Here is a 15767-nt window from a genome sequence, read left to right as displayed (position 1 = left end):
CGCGTCCCTGCTCCGGGCGAGGCAGCTTCTGGGAGGCAGGACTCCCTCTCCCCTTCCAGGTGGCCCAGCTTGGCCTAGCGGGTGGGGGCCGCCAGCGCCCGCGCTTAAGTGCCCTGGGCCCTCGAGCCCCAAAGCGTGCCCCTCCGGTAGCTGGAGGCAATTTTTGAGAACCTACACCTAATGCGGGGGTGCTTTTTTGGGAAAGAAGGGCATCCTCGGGCACATTTACAGCAGTGAAGTCTTCCTCGGGTGCAACTTGTGACTTATGTTAAAGATGCAGGTCCGGGGTCCGAACACAGGGTCAGATTCTGTCCGAGACTGGAAACCACTGTGCTATACAGTATTGGTTGTATTTCAACGTTGGGGAAATTGAGGCATGTACTCGCCAGGATCACCCACTGTGGATAGGATTGGAATTTTGAAAATTATTCTCATTCTTAGTTTAATGCTAAGGATGCTTCTTATATGGGGTCGGGGAGATGTTTTAAAGTTTCTTTTCAGGGACGGACGACTGGATTGTATTTCCCAGTCTTGGGCAGCGTGTGAGATTTGTGGGTTGCTGCTTCTTTTTTGTTCGTTTTTTGGTGGGATAGTTAGAGGTGTCCTGGAATATCCTTTACTCTTCTGTCTTATTCTTTCATGGTAAATTCAAGTTCCTAATCAGGTTCTGAAAAAACAGAATTTTCAACTTTGACTTGTTTACTTGTAATTTCCATGATTATGTTTGTGATTAAGTTTGTAGATACACGTGTATTTCCTCCTTCTTTTCTTCCTCATCTCTTCCTCACCTTCTAGTTCTCTGAACTCTGAACAATAAAGTTTTATCTCCTTTGTTTTACATATTTATTTCTGTTCTCCGTGGTTAGTTTGTAATTCTCAATAAAGGTCGGTTGGTGTCTTCCTGTCTCTTCATAATCCATAGTGCATGTAGCCTGTTAATCACGAATTGTCACATTAGCCTGGGCTTTAGTCTTTTCCATGTCCCTTTTGAAGCATAGGGGTGTTATGATCTGGGAGAGAGGGGGAGATGTTTCTGTTGATCAGATATGGGTAACCGGTGAACATGACCCATGCATGACCAGAGCATTCATTTTAAAAGGCTGTGAACAAAAATTGTTTAAAAAGAGCATACTAACCTTGTGAATTTGGATCTTGTCAGGTTGACAGAAAAGTCGATGAACCAGCGTAGTACCTCACAGAAGTGAACCTGACATTAGGGTGAAATACTGAGAAAGGAACTCAGGAGCTTAAGTGCCCTGAGTTTTATCATACGGCCATCTTTCTGTGCGTGGAGTGGATGCTGGGAACACCTGTTAGCGTAGAAGCTTAAACAATGTTCTCTGTGTTTGTGTTTTTGGATTCTTCTTAGTTCTCAGTGAGAGTTTTGGCAGGAGCCCCAGATCTTGTACATTTGTTAATTTAACATCAATTTCATCTACTTACTCTCCAGATTAGTCTCTGTTCCTCAGTTGGTGACGTCAGTAATTTTCCGTAGCAGCCATTCATGAGCTCATGCAGACTGTCACAAGGAAGTGGAATAGCACAGAGGGTGGTACACCCAGAAGAAATCAGAATCCTGTGTCGTTGCCGTCACACAGTACAGATAGACTGGAGACAGGAAATCTGGACTGAAGCACAAGCTAGCTATGTGGGAGGGTTAGAACCCCTAGTCCAGGCTTCCACATACAGTGATAGTCATCGATACCATTTATTGAATGTTTTCTGTTTGCCAAGTGCTGTCATTGTCACCGTGAGGTGTAGGTATTACGATTCTCATTTTATACATGTGTGAGTTGAAGTACAGAGGTTAAGTGAATTGCCTACAGTTATGGTAAGTGACAGGGCCAGAATTCAAATTCAAGTCTGACTCTGACACCCCTGCTTTTTCTACTGTGCCACCTCACCAACAAATATGTTCAAATCTTTCTCATTCTTAAAAAAAATATAAAACTTTCCAGTAATCACATTTATCCTTCAAACTACTACCCTTTCCCTTCCTTTTCCTTTCTAGATTTGTTCTAAAAAAGCAAACAAACTTTATGTCCTTCTCTTCCATTTACTTCTTAGTTGCAGTCTGACTTACCCTCAAGCCTATCGACGTTGCTCTTAGGAACCCCACTCAACCATTTATTGAATACCTACTGTATGTACCACCTTCAAGAACTTGCAAAGAGGTTAACACATGTTCTTGCCCTGCGGGAGTTTAGGGATTAATGGAGTGCGGGGAAGAAATTCATACATGTCAATGTGATGTGTTAGCTGTTCACTGAGCAATCATTGCTCTTGGGAGTCGGGGGAGGAACAAGTCACTGAGAAAGTGACACTGGACTGCCAACAGCGAGAAACCCTCAATTGTTCTAGACAGTGGGGTCAGGACTGCATGCTTAGGTGTGGATTTTTAGGAGAAGCTGTATCTCACCAGTAAGAGATGATAACAGTTGAGATACGCAATGTAGGCTTTAGAGTCTGACAGACCTGGGAGTTGAGCCTCAGTTTCTTCTTTCTAATACCTCCCTACAAGGTAAGGTCTTTGTCTTTTTCACCATCGCACTCCTATCTCCTAGAATAGCCACAGGTGATCAGTAAATATTTGTTGAATGAACACCTCACAGCATATTCAGCACATGGTAGGTACTAGTACTCTGAGTAGTAAGTACTGTATGACTGAAAAAGTGAGGCTTATTTCAGTGTGGCTTAGGAGCTGATTTTGAATACACCATTGTTTGAACAGTATACATATAATCACCTCTTTCTGAACATTAGGCTCATTACTTTATGGTCACAGTTCATAAATAAAGAGAGAGACACTCGTTTTGGTAGGCATAGTTACTGCTAACTGTCTTCACTTCTAACATTACGCCTCTCTTCCAGTTATAAACACATTCCTGCTTTTTCTAAGAGTTTGTGATGTAGGTTTTGTATGTGTGTTTTTTCTCTGCTGATGATGTAAATTATTTTGGAAAGTTCTTTGAAATCATTAAATAGCTTTATCAGTAAGAGTAATATCAGAAATGAGATTGAAAACATCAATTCAGTTATCAAAAGGCTTATTCTTGAAAAGGGCCTGATTTCCAATTAGGGCTAAGAGGTTTTTTTTTAATAAAATGATAAAACTATTCCTGGCTCTCTCTAGATATCTGATTAGCCTTCTAGCTAACATTCTAAAGACATGAAACAACAGATCATTTCCCTCTTCTTGTGTTTGACTTTCATTTGTAAATATCCTTAATTTGTGGGACTTGAAGTTAGGGTTAAAGTCCAACTATCACCTTTTTTTTTTTTTTTCCAACTTTTGACATCAGCGTATAGTAATTAGGAACACTTACAGTGAAGTTCAAATTCTGGCTCTACTGGTCTAAACTTTGAAAACTTAACACAAGTGATACAACTTCCCGATGCTTCATTTTTTTCTCTTCTGTAAATGGAAATAATTACTAATGCTACCACCACTTATAATAATAGATAATATTTATTGCATAATAATATTTATTACTATATACAAGACACAGTTCTAAGAATTTTACTTATATTAACTCAATCTTCACAACTACCCTGTACATTATCAATATTATGCCCACTTAAGGTTTGAGGAAACAGTCATACAAATAAGTGGTGGGGTCAGGATTTGAACGTGGGGAGTCAGACTCCAGAGTTTGTGCTTACGACCTCCTACTTCATAGGGTTGTTTTGAAGATTAAATAAAATATCCTATGTAATATGTCTGGCAGGCAGTCCATAGCACTGAGTAGTATAGTTAGCTTTGAGTTTATAAAGCATTTTACGTACATTTTTTAATTTGGTTGTCATAAATACAACATGTTGTGACACTCAGTGTCTTATTACAGGAACTGAGGTATAAGTTGGTCATTTGCCCAAGGTCATACCGCAAGCATGAAGGAAGTGCTCTTGGCTTTGCTCCTCCTTCACTCCTGGATTCTTAGGTTGAATTTGAGGCATCACGTTTTGAGAGAGTAGTGGACCTATGTGGTTTCGGCCTGCCCAGCATCCAGTCCAGGTCTTTCTGAGAACAGCAGCTCGATTTTGCTTTGAGGAAACACCTGAGCAAGTAGGTGGTGGGCACAGGACCCAGATTAGGCCTGTGGGTATTAGGCAAATCGATACGTCCTTCCTCTAATTTGAACCTTAGGTTGAATGACGCAGTGATAAGCAGTCACAGCTCCTTCATCCCACCTTGAGTTAATTCCTGCTGTGTAGCCGCTGGAGCTGCTCTCAAAGACCTGATTCTTCAGCTTTTCCTCGGCTCTGTACCCCACGTCGTACCCTTCCAGTACATTCCTCTGTCACATAGTTTGAGGAATTAATTTGAGGTATTAAACTACCTAAAGTCAGTTTTTGTGGCTAGCAGCTGAGACTCTCTTAACTTACTGTTACATGACATGAAGCCGTGCCACTTAGAAAAGAGTTAAAATAATGGGTTCACTTTAACCTGAAGAGAAGAGAAATCTGAGAGAAGACCTGAGGTTATCTTCAAGTGTCTGAAGCATAGAGTGTACAAAGTGTCCGTAAAAAGAATAAAGCAGTAGACGTTACTAGCACGCAGATTTCTACTCAGGTTAAAGCCCCAAGCTGACAACTACAGTCGTGCGTCAGGGTGGTGCAGAGGGACCGCTCAGGCACCAGGCCTGACTCACTGTTTGCTATGAGCCTGGTTTTCTCCGGTTTCTTAGCAGTATGGTAAATGCTCAATAAACATGATTTTTCCTCCTTTCCTTGCTCCCGCCCTTCTAATACCTCAGTCCATTCACTGCTACAAAGTAAATAGGCTTGGATTACCATACTTTAGGGTTATCACGAAGGTAAGACAATTAAGTCCACGAACTCATCTTAGAAAAAGTGCTACACACCTCACTGCTGAACATCACTACGGTCACCTTCCAAGTACTCCCTTTGGGAAGCTATGCACCGACACCAGCACCTAGTCTACCCTTCAAAGCAGTTTTGGAACGTTTTCTGGAATGGCCATCAGAGCTGTCGTCGTATTACCCTGATGTCCTGAATGTCATCAATGTGTCTTCCTTTCAATATTTCCTTTACATTCAGGTAAAGAAAGAAGTCATTGGGGGCCAGATCAGGTGAGTAGGGAGGTTGTTCCAATACAGTTATTTGTTCACTGGCTAAAAACTCCCTCACAGACTGTGCTGTGTGAGCTGGTGCATTGTCGTGATGCAAGAGCCATGAATTGTTGGCGAAATGTTCAGGTCGTCTAACTTTTTCAGGCAGCCTTTTCAGCACGTCCAAGTAGTAAACTTGGTTAACTGTTCAGTTGGTACAAATTCATAATGAATAATCCCTCTGATATCAAAAAAGTTTACACCATTGTTGCAACAAGTTCACGAACTTAATTGTCCGACCTCGTGTGTAGGTATTTTCATACCTGCAAATGAAAAATTCCCAGTACCTATACAGATGGTATGGCCAAAAATTGACTTAGTTTGTTGACCTCTATGGTTTAATTATATAAGGAATAGGAACTTTGTTAACTTTATTTGTGATCTCCTTTTACATGTCATAAGCTCCTATATTCATATAAAACTTTATAAAGGTCTCAGTGGCCTTTTTTGCCAGTCAGCCCTCAAGGAGCTTTATTTTCCTCAAAAACTATTTTTCAGAGCCACTTTTGAGTTGCAGTTAGCTAACCATTATTTGTTTCACTTTTACTTCTAAGGGACTTGTCCTCCACCCCGGTGGTGGGAACGACAGAAGGTCCATGCAGTACCTTGCTTTTACTTTCCTTGTCACCATCCAGGTACTACCAGGCTGTAAATCTTCGGGGAATGATCCCGGGAGGGACTCGGGGAAGTCACCAGATTACCTTGGATGATAAATTACTTTACAGGAAGACATGGAGTGCATGCGCCTGGTTCACAAGTCTGCACAGTAGAGCTTCATTTACCGGGTGCGGCTGTGCAGGAAAGGGGCGTCTTACCCGGGCTTGTGGAATTCTGGGGTGTGGTTCTGTTTCCCAGGTCTGTTTCCACAGTCTGTGCTCAGCTTTGCACAATCACCCTTAGCTCTTGCCTAAAGGAACACTCTCTATCTCTGGTCACAAAGAAAATATTGACTCAGGGAAGGGAAGCAGCGCCAGCTGTAAGCCTGTGGGAGTGGGAGCAGGAGTGGTTCAAGGTAGAGCTGTTTATTGGAGTCATTCTGCTCTTCTGCTTATGCCAGTTTGGGGGGAGACAGTTGAGAAAGTTGTATAATGTCGTGGGTCTTCACTTCAGATGTCTTTAGCACTAAGGAGATAAAGGGTGATGTGAATAGTAAACGTTTCCAACAAGAATGACCGGAGCAGGGAACCAGTTCCAGATTAGCGCCCCCAGCTGCCTGACCGTATTCGGTGGCGCCCAAGTTTTGAGACTTTCTTTCCATACTGCTGGGTAATTGCTTCATTTAGCAGCGTGCGCTGAGAGAAAGGTGTGTTCCAGTGTCTGGAAAAGTATTCCATGGCTGGAGCATAGAGCGTGTGTTGAGGGTGAATGAGAAGTGGTGTTGAGAGATGAAGCAGGAAGGTCAGCAGAAACTGTTACGTCATGAAGGGTCTTATAAGCCAAGCTGACAAATGGGGACTTTTTCTTAAAGTCAGAGGGAAGACAAAGGGGTTTAAAGAGAAGGAAATGCTCAGTTGCTTTTTAAAAGGATTTCTCTGGCTGCAGAGTAGAGAGTAGATGGGGGGTAGAGGGCAAGACTGGAGGCAGAGATTCCAGTTGAGAAACCTGTAATAACCATGGTGTTGAGGAATGATGGCAGCCCCAACCTAAGTAGCAACAGGGTGAAGAGAAAGGAGAAGTTTCAAAAAACATAAGGAAAAGCCTAAGAGTTGCGTGGAAGTGGGAAGATGGAGGAGAATCCATTAGCCAGAGGCCCCATTCTGGCTGGAGAGAGTGGGTGGGTGGGTTATAATGCCAGTTTCCTGACATAGGGACCACTGGAGGAGGGCAGGGTTCATGAGGGAACGTGATAACTTAACTTTGGAGCGTGGGAAACTTGAAGAATGCAGAGGGGCGGCCCAATGCACATGTGGGTGTGCCAGCCAGAGGTTCAGAGAGAAGTGTGTCCTGGAGATAGAAATCATGTCATCGTCCTCCAGATGTTAAATTGAAGCCAAGCGAGTGAACGACAGTGCCGAGAACCAGAGAAGGGTCTCGGGCAGAACACTGGGCATGTTCGGACCCAGCGGAGCAAGGGAACTGGGAACGGAGACCCAGGAGGAGCAGCCCGATAGGCAGGAGGGAAGCCCCAGCCAGGGTCAGGCCGTGGGCGCACCCGGAGAAGAGAGTGTGCAGTGCCAGCCATCCTGAGGCGTCAGGTATGGTAAGAGCTGAAGTGTCTTCATTGGCTCTAATGCCAGCTGTGCTGGATTGAGTCCACGGTAGCCCAGGCGTGTGCTGAGGGCACTAATAAAGCAGACACAATACAAAAATAAAATGGGGAGAACTTGACACTGGACATTTCATAGAAATATAGCAAAAGTCATCTTGGAAAAAATCTAAATGTTGAACTTCCTCATAATTATTTTTATGTTGAATTAAATGGGGGGTACCTTAATCTTTTATTCTGTGACCATCTAACAGTTTTTCGTTTTTTTCATGTTTAACTTTATTTAAATAGTTCAAAATTCAGAAGGTACAAAAGGGTATTAAGTAAAAATACTCTGTCACCCAATTCCTCTCACGTATAGCCTTCTAAATTTTATGTGAAAATGTCTACCTTTTTGGCACAAATGTTTACCATTCTCCTCACTATTTTGCTCCTTGCTTTTTTTCAATTAGCGATATATCCTGCAGGTCATTCCCTATCAATGCATAAATAGCTGGTCCATTCTTTTTTGACACATGTACACTATATAAATGTATTGTCATTTATTTAACTAGTCCCCTATCGAAGGATATTTAGGCTTTCTAATATTGTGCTATCACAAGCAGTGCTATAGCGAATGTCCTTGTATATGAATCATTTTGCTGAAGTGTAGGATAAATTTCCAGGGGTGGAAATTGCTGGACCAAAAGGCCTGTAAATGTTTCAATCCAGCTCTGTGTATTAGAGTTGCTGGTGCTTAGAAAGTCTGCAGTGCAAGGTAGCTGTTACTACATGTTGTAGATAGTTTACATGATATGTTATATCGTGAGTAGGGGCACCTGGCATAAACCAGAGGGAGGAGGAAATGCCTGAGCTGAGCCGTGAAGAATGAGAAGCAGGTAAGGTGGAGGGCATTACCAGCAGAGGCAGCACAGGAACTAAGCTAAGGAGCTTGTGGGGATCGTCCAGGGGCTTGGTAACTCCTCTCCATCCCTCAGTCAATACCCGGCACAGCTCAAGGTTCTTATGAGGAGGGCAGCCTTCACTGAAGATACGGACGACAAAGGGGTGTTACCTTGGAAGGACACAATAATGGGGTTTGGGATTATCCTTTTCTTAAGAGACATTTGCTCCTACCCCCGACCTCTCCAGCCCAGACAGAGAGTGTTGATGGCTCGTAGGTCATTGTGTTGTGCAGGGTGCAGCTCCTCACCTTGTCTTTGCACTGCCCCTCCCCTCCCCTCAGCAGGCCAGGCAACCTCTATTTTCTGTTCTCCTCTCCCTCCAGATTTCCACTGATTTCTTCTGCTAGGCAATTGATAGATCTCCCCTTTCTTCTAACCTGTGCCTTCAAGTTTTACCTTCCACCTTTAAGTTGCTTATCAAGATACTTTTCCAAACAAAGACAAACTCCTTCTTTGGAAAACATTCTGGAGCCAACTATTAAAATAGTAATTTCCCACTGTGCTATAATTATAATACACAGTTTTAAGTTTATGGATCATTAGGTTATTACCTTGCTTCAGGGGGCATCATATTAAACTCTAATACCAATCATTTGTTATTAACCTAATTTTATACTTTGATCTCTATCTACAAAGCCAACACTATAAAGTAGAAAAAGCAAACTTTTTAAAAAATCCAAACCCTCTCCCAAACGAGATAGATATGTTAATGTCATTTAAAAAACCTTTAGAGGAAGAGCTCCTCACAGCATGGTTTCTATTGCAAAAAGTACTGTTAGGACCTTCCATGTCATATCAACAGATGACTGGAATAGTAAATTATAGAATATAATGGCTACAAAAACTGCATAATTACTGGGGAAATGCTAATAGTTTAATGTTCAGTGGAGAAAAAATTTTTAAAAATCTATATAATATGAGAACTGTGAATGTATGTGGAGAAAAATCAAAAGAAGAGCATGGAAGAGAGGAAAATTGGCGAGCCAATTTGTGACACAATTAAAAAAAAAATTTTAATTTCCATTAATGCTGTTATTATCATTACAAAATTCGGAGGAGAGTCCAAAACTTCCTGCCATGATAAGCCCAGTGACTGTGTTAATAATCCAGATTTTCTTCTGACCCTTCAATTTATCCTGCTACAGTTTAAATTATCATTTGTGTTTGCATCTTAATTGTGTTCTCAGTGGAAAAGAACAAGCCAGTGTCCCAACTGACCCCAACACAGGTTGTGACTGGGGACTGAATACCTGGGCTGTGGAGAAAACCCAGGGTCACATGGAGGCATTTCTGTAAAAGTAGATTCAGAAATAGCATTTTTTTAAAATTTATTTATTAAATTTATTGGGGTGACAATTGTTAGTAAAATTACATAGATTTCAGGTGTGCAATTCTGTAATACATCACCTATAAATCCCATTGTGTGTTCACCACCCAGAGTCAGTTCTCCTTCCATCACCACATATTTGATCAGAAATAGCATTTTTGTCCTTAAAACCTATCTTACAAATTGTTGTACTTTTCTGGTCTCCTGGTTTGGAAGCATCTCTTTTCCCTTAATCTGCTTTTAGTGGCTTTTCTTTTGGGAAAGTATTTCCCTTAAGTGTAATAGAAAAGCAACAGCCACCTCATGTGAAGTCACACACCTGGGACTTTGGTATAATCTTTAAAAAAAACACACAAATAAACAATGGCTTGGAAACCGAATTTTCAAGTGTTGTCAGACCTTTTTCCAGTGATTGCTTAGACTGTTGGGGAGAAACTTGTTAAAGTCATTTTAAAAGGTAAAATGACAGATTTTACCTTTTAGCAGCTTAGGGAGTTCCTGATTTCACAGGTTGCTAAGATGTCAAGTTCATGCTGAGCTGTGTTAGTAAAGTGTTAGTTCTACAAATGGATGGAGAAAGGAACCCTTTCACAGTTACGGATAAGTGATTTCTAATAGGTTGCACCTTTTTATTTTTCACTTTTGCTTTTCTTCATTTGTAGAAACGTTAAATCCCTGAGGAGATGGATATTTGAGGTGGTAAGTAGTAGCTCCGTCAGGGGAAGCGCAAGGCAAGGTTTAGAGAAGCTACATGGTGCTGCAAATGCAAGGCTTCATATGTGGACCTCAGAAAACACAGAGGACACATTCTTACTCCTCAGTGTTCTACTATACAAAACTAATTTTAAAAATTGAGATATAATTTATGCACCATAAAAGCCACCCTTTTAAAGTATACAATTTAGAGGTTTTCAGTATATTCACTGTGTTGTGCAACCATCACCACTGTCAAATTCCGTAATACTTTTATCGCCCCCAAAAGAAGCCCCATACCCATTGGCAATCATTCCTCATTCTCCCCTCCCTCCAGCCCCTGGCAACCGCTAATCTACTTCCTGTCTCTATGGATTTGCCTAGTCCAGGCATTTCATATGAACGAAATCATACAATATGCGGTCTTTTGTCACTGACTTCTTTCTCTGAGCATGTTTTCAAGGTTCCTCCATGTAATAGCTCGTATCAATACTTCATTCCTTTTTATGGCTGAATAATATCCCATCGCATGGATATACACATTTTGTTTATCCGTGTAGCCATTGATGGACATTTAGATGTTTCCACTTTTGAGCTTTTATAAATAGTGCCGCTGTGAACATCCGTGTATAGGCTTTTACGTGATATAATTATTTTTAAACACAATATTTCTAGACTTTTTCAAAAAAAATATTAAAACTCAAGACATAAACTTCATACTCCTACCACCTAACCCAGCCTTATTCATTTTTCTGTTGCCTTCAACATGTACGTATGTACCATGTTTCCCCGATGACAAGACCGAGCCGGACAATCAGCTCGAATGCGTCTTTTGGAGCAAAAATTAATATAAGACCCCGTCTTATTTTACTATAAGACTCAGTCTTATATAATATTATATATTATATAATATATAATATATAGTAAAGGTCTTATATTAATTTTTGCTCCAAAAGACGCATTCGAGCTGATCGTCCGGCTCGGTCTTATCAGGGAAACACGGTATGTGCCATGTATTGTGATAAGTATTTATTTACATTTTCTCATGTGTCATCTCCATGTCACAGATGACAACACTGCAGTTCCTGAGAGCAAGAACTTTGTCTTGTTTTGCTGCTGTGCCCCTAGCACATGGAACAGTGTCTGGCATGTAGCAGTTGCTCAAAAACTACTTATTGGTTAGATGACTGCAGTCTCCCAAATTTGTATCTCCAGGTCTCCATCTCCCTGAAGATGTAAACATGTGTATCCAGTCACCTTAACATCTCCACTTGGATTTCGAAGCAACATTTAAAGTATCCCACGACTCTTAACTCCCTCTTTGTTTAAGCCGGTTTCTTTTTCCCTCTCCCCCACATTAGTGAATGGCATCACCTTAAATCCAGGCGTTCAGACAGGAACCTAGGCCTCGCCCTTGATTGCTCCTTCTCTTCATTCCCCACATCCAACCCAGCAGCAAGACCCGCTGGGTCTGCTTCTCATTACGTCTTTAGTCCATTCACATCCCTTCATCTCCACCTCCTGTTGCCATGTTAGTCTCTTTCCCGGACCCTGTACTTTCAAACGTGTCTCCCTGCATCCACTCTTGAGGACCCTCTTGTGGATTCCCATTGGCCTTGAAATCTGAATGCTGCCCTTTGCCAACCGTCCCGTGGTGACGAGGGTGCCTCTGTCTCTCCAATTTCTTCTTCCCTTTGTCCTCTTGTTCATTGTGTTTCAGTTACACCGGGCTCATTTCTTTTCCTCCAGGGTCTTCCCCACCTCAGAGCCTTTGGACCTGCCATGCCTTCTGCCCATGACTCTAACCCTAGATCTTTGCAGGACTAGCTTCCGGTCCTTCAGCTTTCAATTCAAATTGCCCTTCACAGATTTCTTCCCTGGATTCTGTGTCACATCAGCCTTTTGTTTTATTCAGAGCATCTGTCACACCCTGGAATTCTCATTTGTTTATCCATCTATTTATTTGTTTTCTGTTTGATTTCCCCCCTCTGGATTGTAAGTCATTGTTGCCCTAGCACATAATATGTGTTGGAGAAATATTTGGGGAATGAATGACTAAATAATATGCACATTTCTGGGTGTACATGCTATATTATAATATGTTTCTCCTTAATGTTAGATCATAAATAGTATCCAGATTTCTTTAGTCCCCATAATTGGAATTCTTTTTATACTCTTGTGTCTGGCTTATTTCACTAAGCGTACTGTTTCTTCTTTTATGCTATTAAGGTATAATTCGCATACAATAAAATTCGCCCCTTTTAGTGCGCAGTTCTGCAATCTCTGATAAATACATAGTCATGTAATTACCAACTCAGTCAAGATATAGAATAGTTCTGTCACCCTAAAAAATTACCCCATGTAATCCACTCTTCCTACTGCCCCATCCAATAGAAACCACTGTTCTCTAGGTCTGTTTACGTATAGTTTTGCCTTTTCCAGAATGCCATATAAATAGAATCATGCAGTACGTAATCTTTTAAATCTGGCTTCTTTCCTTTAGCATAATACATTTGAAATTCATCCATGTTGTTATGTCAGTAATTCATTCTTTTTTTTTTTTTTTTAGTAGTATTCCATTATATGGATGTACCACAGTTCTTTATCCATTCACCAGTTAAAGGACATTTGGGTTTTCAGATTCTAGCAATCACAGATAAAGCTGCTGTAAACATTTATGTACAGGTTTTTATGTAAACAAAATATTTTGTTTCATCACTTAGATAAATATACCTAGGAGGGGGATTGTTGGGTTGTGTGGTTAAGTATATGTTTAAGTTTTGAAGAAACTGCCAAGCCCTCTTCCAAAATTGCTGCACCATTTTGCATTCCCACCAGCAGTGTGTGAGAGTTCTAGCTGCTCTGCATCCTTGTCAGCACTTGGTATTGTCAGGTTCTGATGTTGGTAAGATTGTGGTTTTACTTGCATTTCCTTAATGGCTAGTGATAGTGAGTATCTTTCTGCATGCTTATTTGTTGTCTGTATGTCTTCTTTGTAATGTTTCTGTTCAAATCTTTTGTCCGTTTTTTTTTGTTGTTGTTTTTTTTTAAGCTGGATTGTTTCCTGTTTACTGATTGAGAATTCCTTCTATTCTGGATACATGTCCTTTATCAGATATGTGATTGGATATATTTTCTACCGTCTGTGCCTTCTATTTGATAAAAATCTCATCAATTTTTTTTATTTTATAAATCATGATTTTAGTGTAATATCTAAGAAATCTTTGCCTCAACAAGGTCACAGACATTTTTTCCTATGTTTTCTTCTAGAAATTTTATAGTGTTAGGTTTTTCATTTAGGTCTATCACCCATTTTGAGTTAATTTTTGTATTTGGTGTGAGGTACGGATTAAGGTTCGTTTTGTTTTTTTTTGCAAATAGGTCTCCAGTTTTTCTAGGACCATTTCTTGAAAAGACTATCCTTTCTCAATTGAATTGCCCTTGTATTTTTGTTGAAACTCAATTGTATTAGTTTCCTAGGGCTGCCATAACAAAGTGCCACAAGCCAGATGACTTAGAACAGCTGTAATATTATCTCACAGTTTGGGGGTACAGAAATCTGAAATCAAGGTGTCAGCAGGGCCATGCTCACTGTGAGACCTGGAGGGGAGGGATCCTTCCTGCCTCTTCCAGCTTCTGGTAGCCCCCGACTTTCCCTGGGCTTGTTGCAGCAGCATTGCGGTCTCTGCTTCACAGCCTCCTTCCTGTGTCTCTTCACGTCGCCTCCCCTCTCTATATGTGTCTGTGTCCAAACTTCCCTTTCTTATAAGGACACCAGTCAGATTAGGGCTCATTTTAATGATGTCATTTTAAGTTGGCTAAATCAGCAAAGACCCAATGTCCAACTAAGGTCACATTCTGAGGTCCTGCAGGTCGGAGCTTCAGCGTCTTTGGGGGGACACAATTCAATCCATAACATTAACTAACTGTGTACGGGTTTATTTCTGGATTACCTGTTCTGTTCCATTGACTTATGTCTGTTCTTTCGCCAATGCCACACTATACTGTAGTTTTATAGTAAGTATTGAAATCAGGCAGTGTGAGTTCTCCAACTTTCTGCTTTTTCAAAATTGTTTTGAGTATTCTGGTTCCTTTGCCCATCTATTTAAATTTTCGAATCAGCTTGTCAGTCTCTTCAATAAATCCTTCCGGGATTTTGATTGGAATAACGTTGAATCCTTTCCTTGGCAAAAAAAGGAAAGGGGATACAAATGTTACTTATGAAGCAAGTTCTGGCCTTACTCTCAGGGCTTCGTCGGAGCAGAGAGAGAACCTAACGACGGAGAAGAGTCCTGACGGCGTATTAGTTGTGTACTGATCTGTACCAAACCACCCCAAACTCAGTGTCTGAAAACAACAATCATTTCTTATCTCTCCTGGTTGGTAGGAGTCAGGAATTCAGGGGCATCTCAAGAGATTCTGGCTTGTGAGAAAGGGGGGTCTCTCTCATGACACTGCAGTCAGAGGTTGGCTGGAGCTGCAGTCATCTGAAGGTTTGGGACAAGGGCATCTACTTCCAAGGTGGCCCACTCATGTGGCTGGCAAGCTGGTGCCTTTCCATGGGGCTCCATGGGTGTTCTCACGACATGGCAGCCGACTTTCCCCAAAGCAAGTGCTACAAGAGACAAGGTAGAAGCTGCATGCCGTGTACGGCCTGTCTGTGGAAGTTACACACGTCAGCGCTGCGCGTTGTTGGTCTCAGAGGTCAGCTGCGGCTCGCAGAGCCCACGCGAGGAAGTGAGTAGCAGGACTAGAATCGCTTGGGCCACAGGAGGTTTCCTTCAGGGACGCGGTGTCTTTGAGTTGCGTCTTAAAGTACGAATAGGCGTCTGTCTGACATAAGGAGAAAACCATTAGAGAAAGAGCATGGAGACATTGGGCAGCTGATAGTAAGCAGGCCACCGTGACTGTGGGAAGGTGGGTGTGGGGATGGTGAGAGAGGAGCCATGTAGAACCTCGTATTGCTAGAGAACGTGGCTCTTATTCTGGGGATAAGGCCAGCCCTTGAAAGCAAAACAGTAGATTCAGGTTTCAGATTTGCATTAGAAAGATAATGCTGGCAGTAGGAAGCAGCTGGAAATAGGAGTCTGGAGCTTGGGAGAAAGCTGTCACCAGAGGAAGGAGCCCACGGGTGGCTGTGGAAGCTCTGGCAGGACATGAGATTGCGCAGGACTAGCTCAGTGAGAAGAGCAAGGGCAGAGGGGGAGCCCACACGTAGTGTAGCCGCATGAGGAGGAAGAGGAAACCAGGACGAATCTCTGCCTTCAGAAACGTACTCATCTATTAGTCGTCATTTTCCAGTAAAATGTTCATGTCCTACTGAGCGCTGACTGTCTGATTTTACTTTTTTAAAGCATATGGTATTATCATTACTCTAGCCGTAGACTTTCCTGGCTTTGTGCTCCTCTCTCCTAGTTAGTTATTGATAGCTTTCAGTGTCCTGCCGTTTCCTTGCAGAGAAAAAC

The 15767-nt window shown here is 41.8% G+C and overlaps 1 protein-coding gene across 6 annotated transcripts in view; it reads left to right on the top strand.

The window, feature by feature from the left end:
• Positions 1–15767, top strand: part of SGSM3 (small G protein signaling modulator 3) — a 30291-nt gene that overhangs the window by 416 nt on the left and 14108 nt on the right. The gene's annotated exons all lie outside the window — the stretch shown is intronic.

The sequence above is a fragment of the Rhinolophus sinicus genome, chromosome 1 (genome assembly GCF_057876585.1).
Source record: "Rhinolophus sinicus isolate RSI-liver-muscle chromosome 1, RSI-T2T, whole genome shotgun sequence".
NCBI lineage: Eukaryota > Metazoa > Chordata > Mammalia > Chiroptera > Rhinolophidae > Rhinolophus > Rhinolophus sinicus.
Note: the sequence above shows the minus strand (reverse complement) of the source record. Positions and strands in the feature narration are given on the sequence as shown.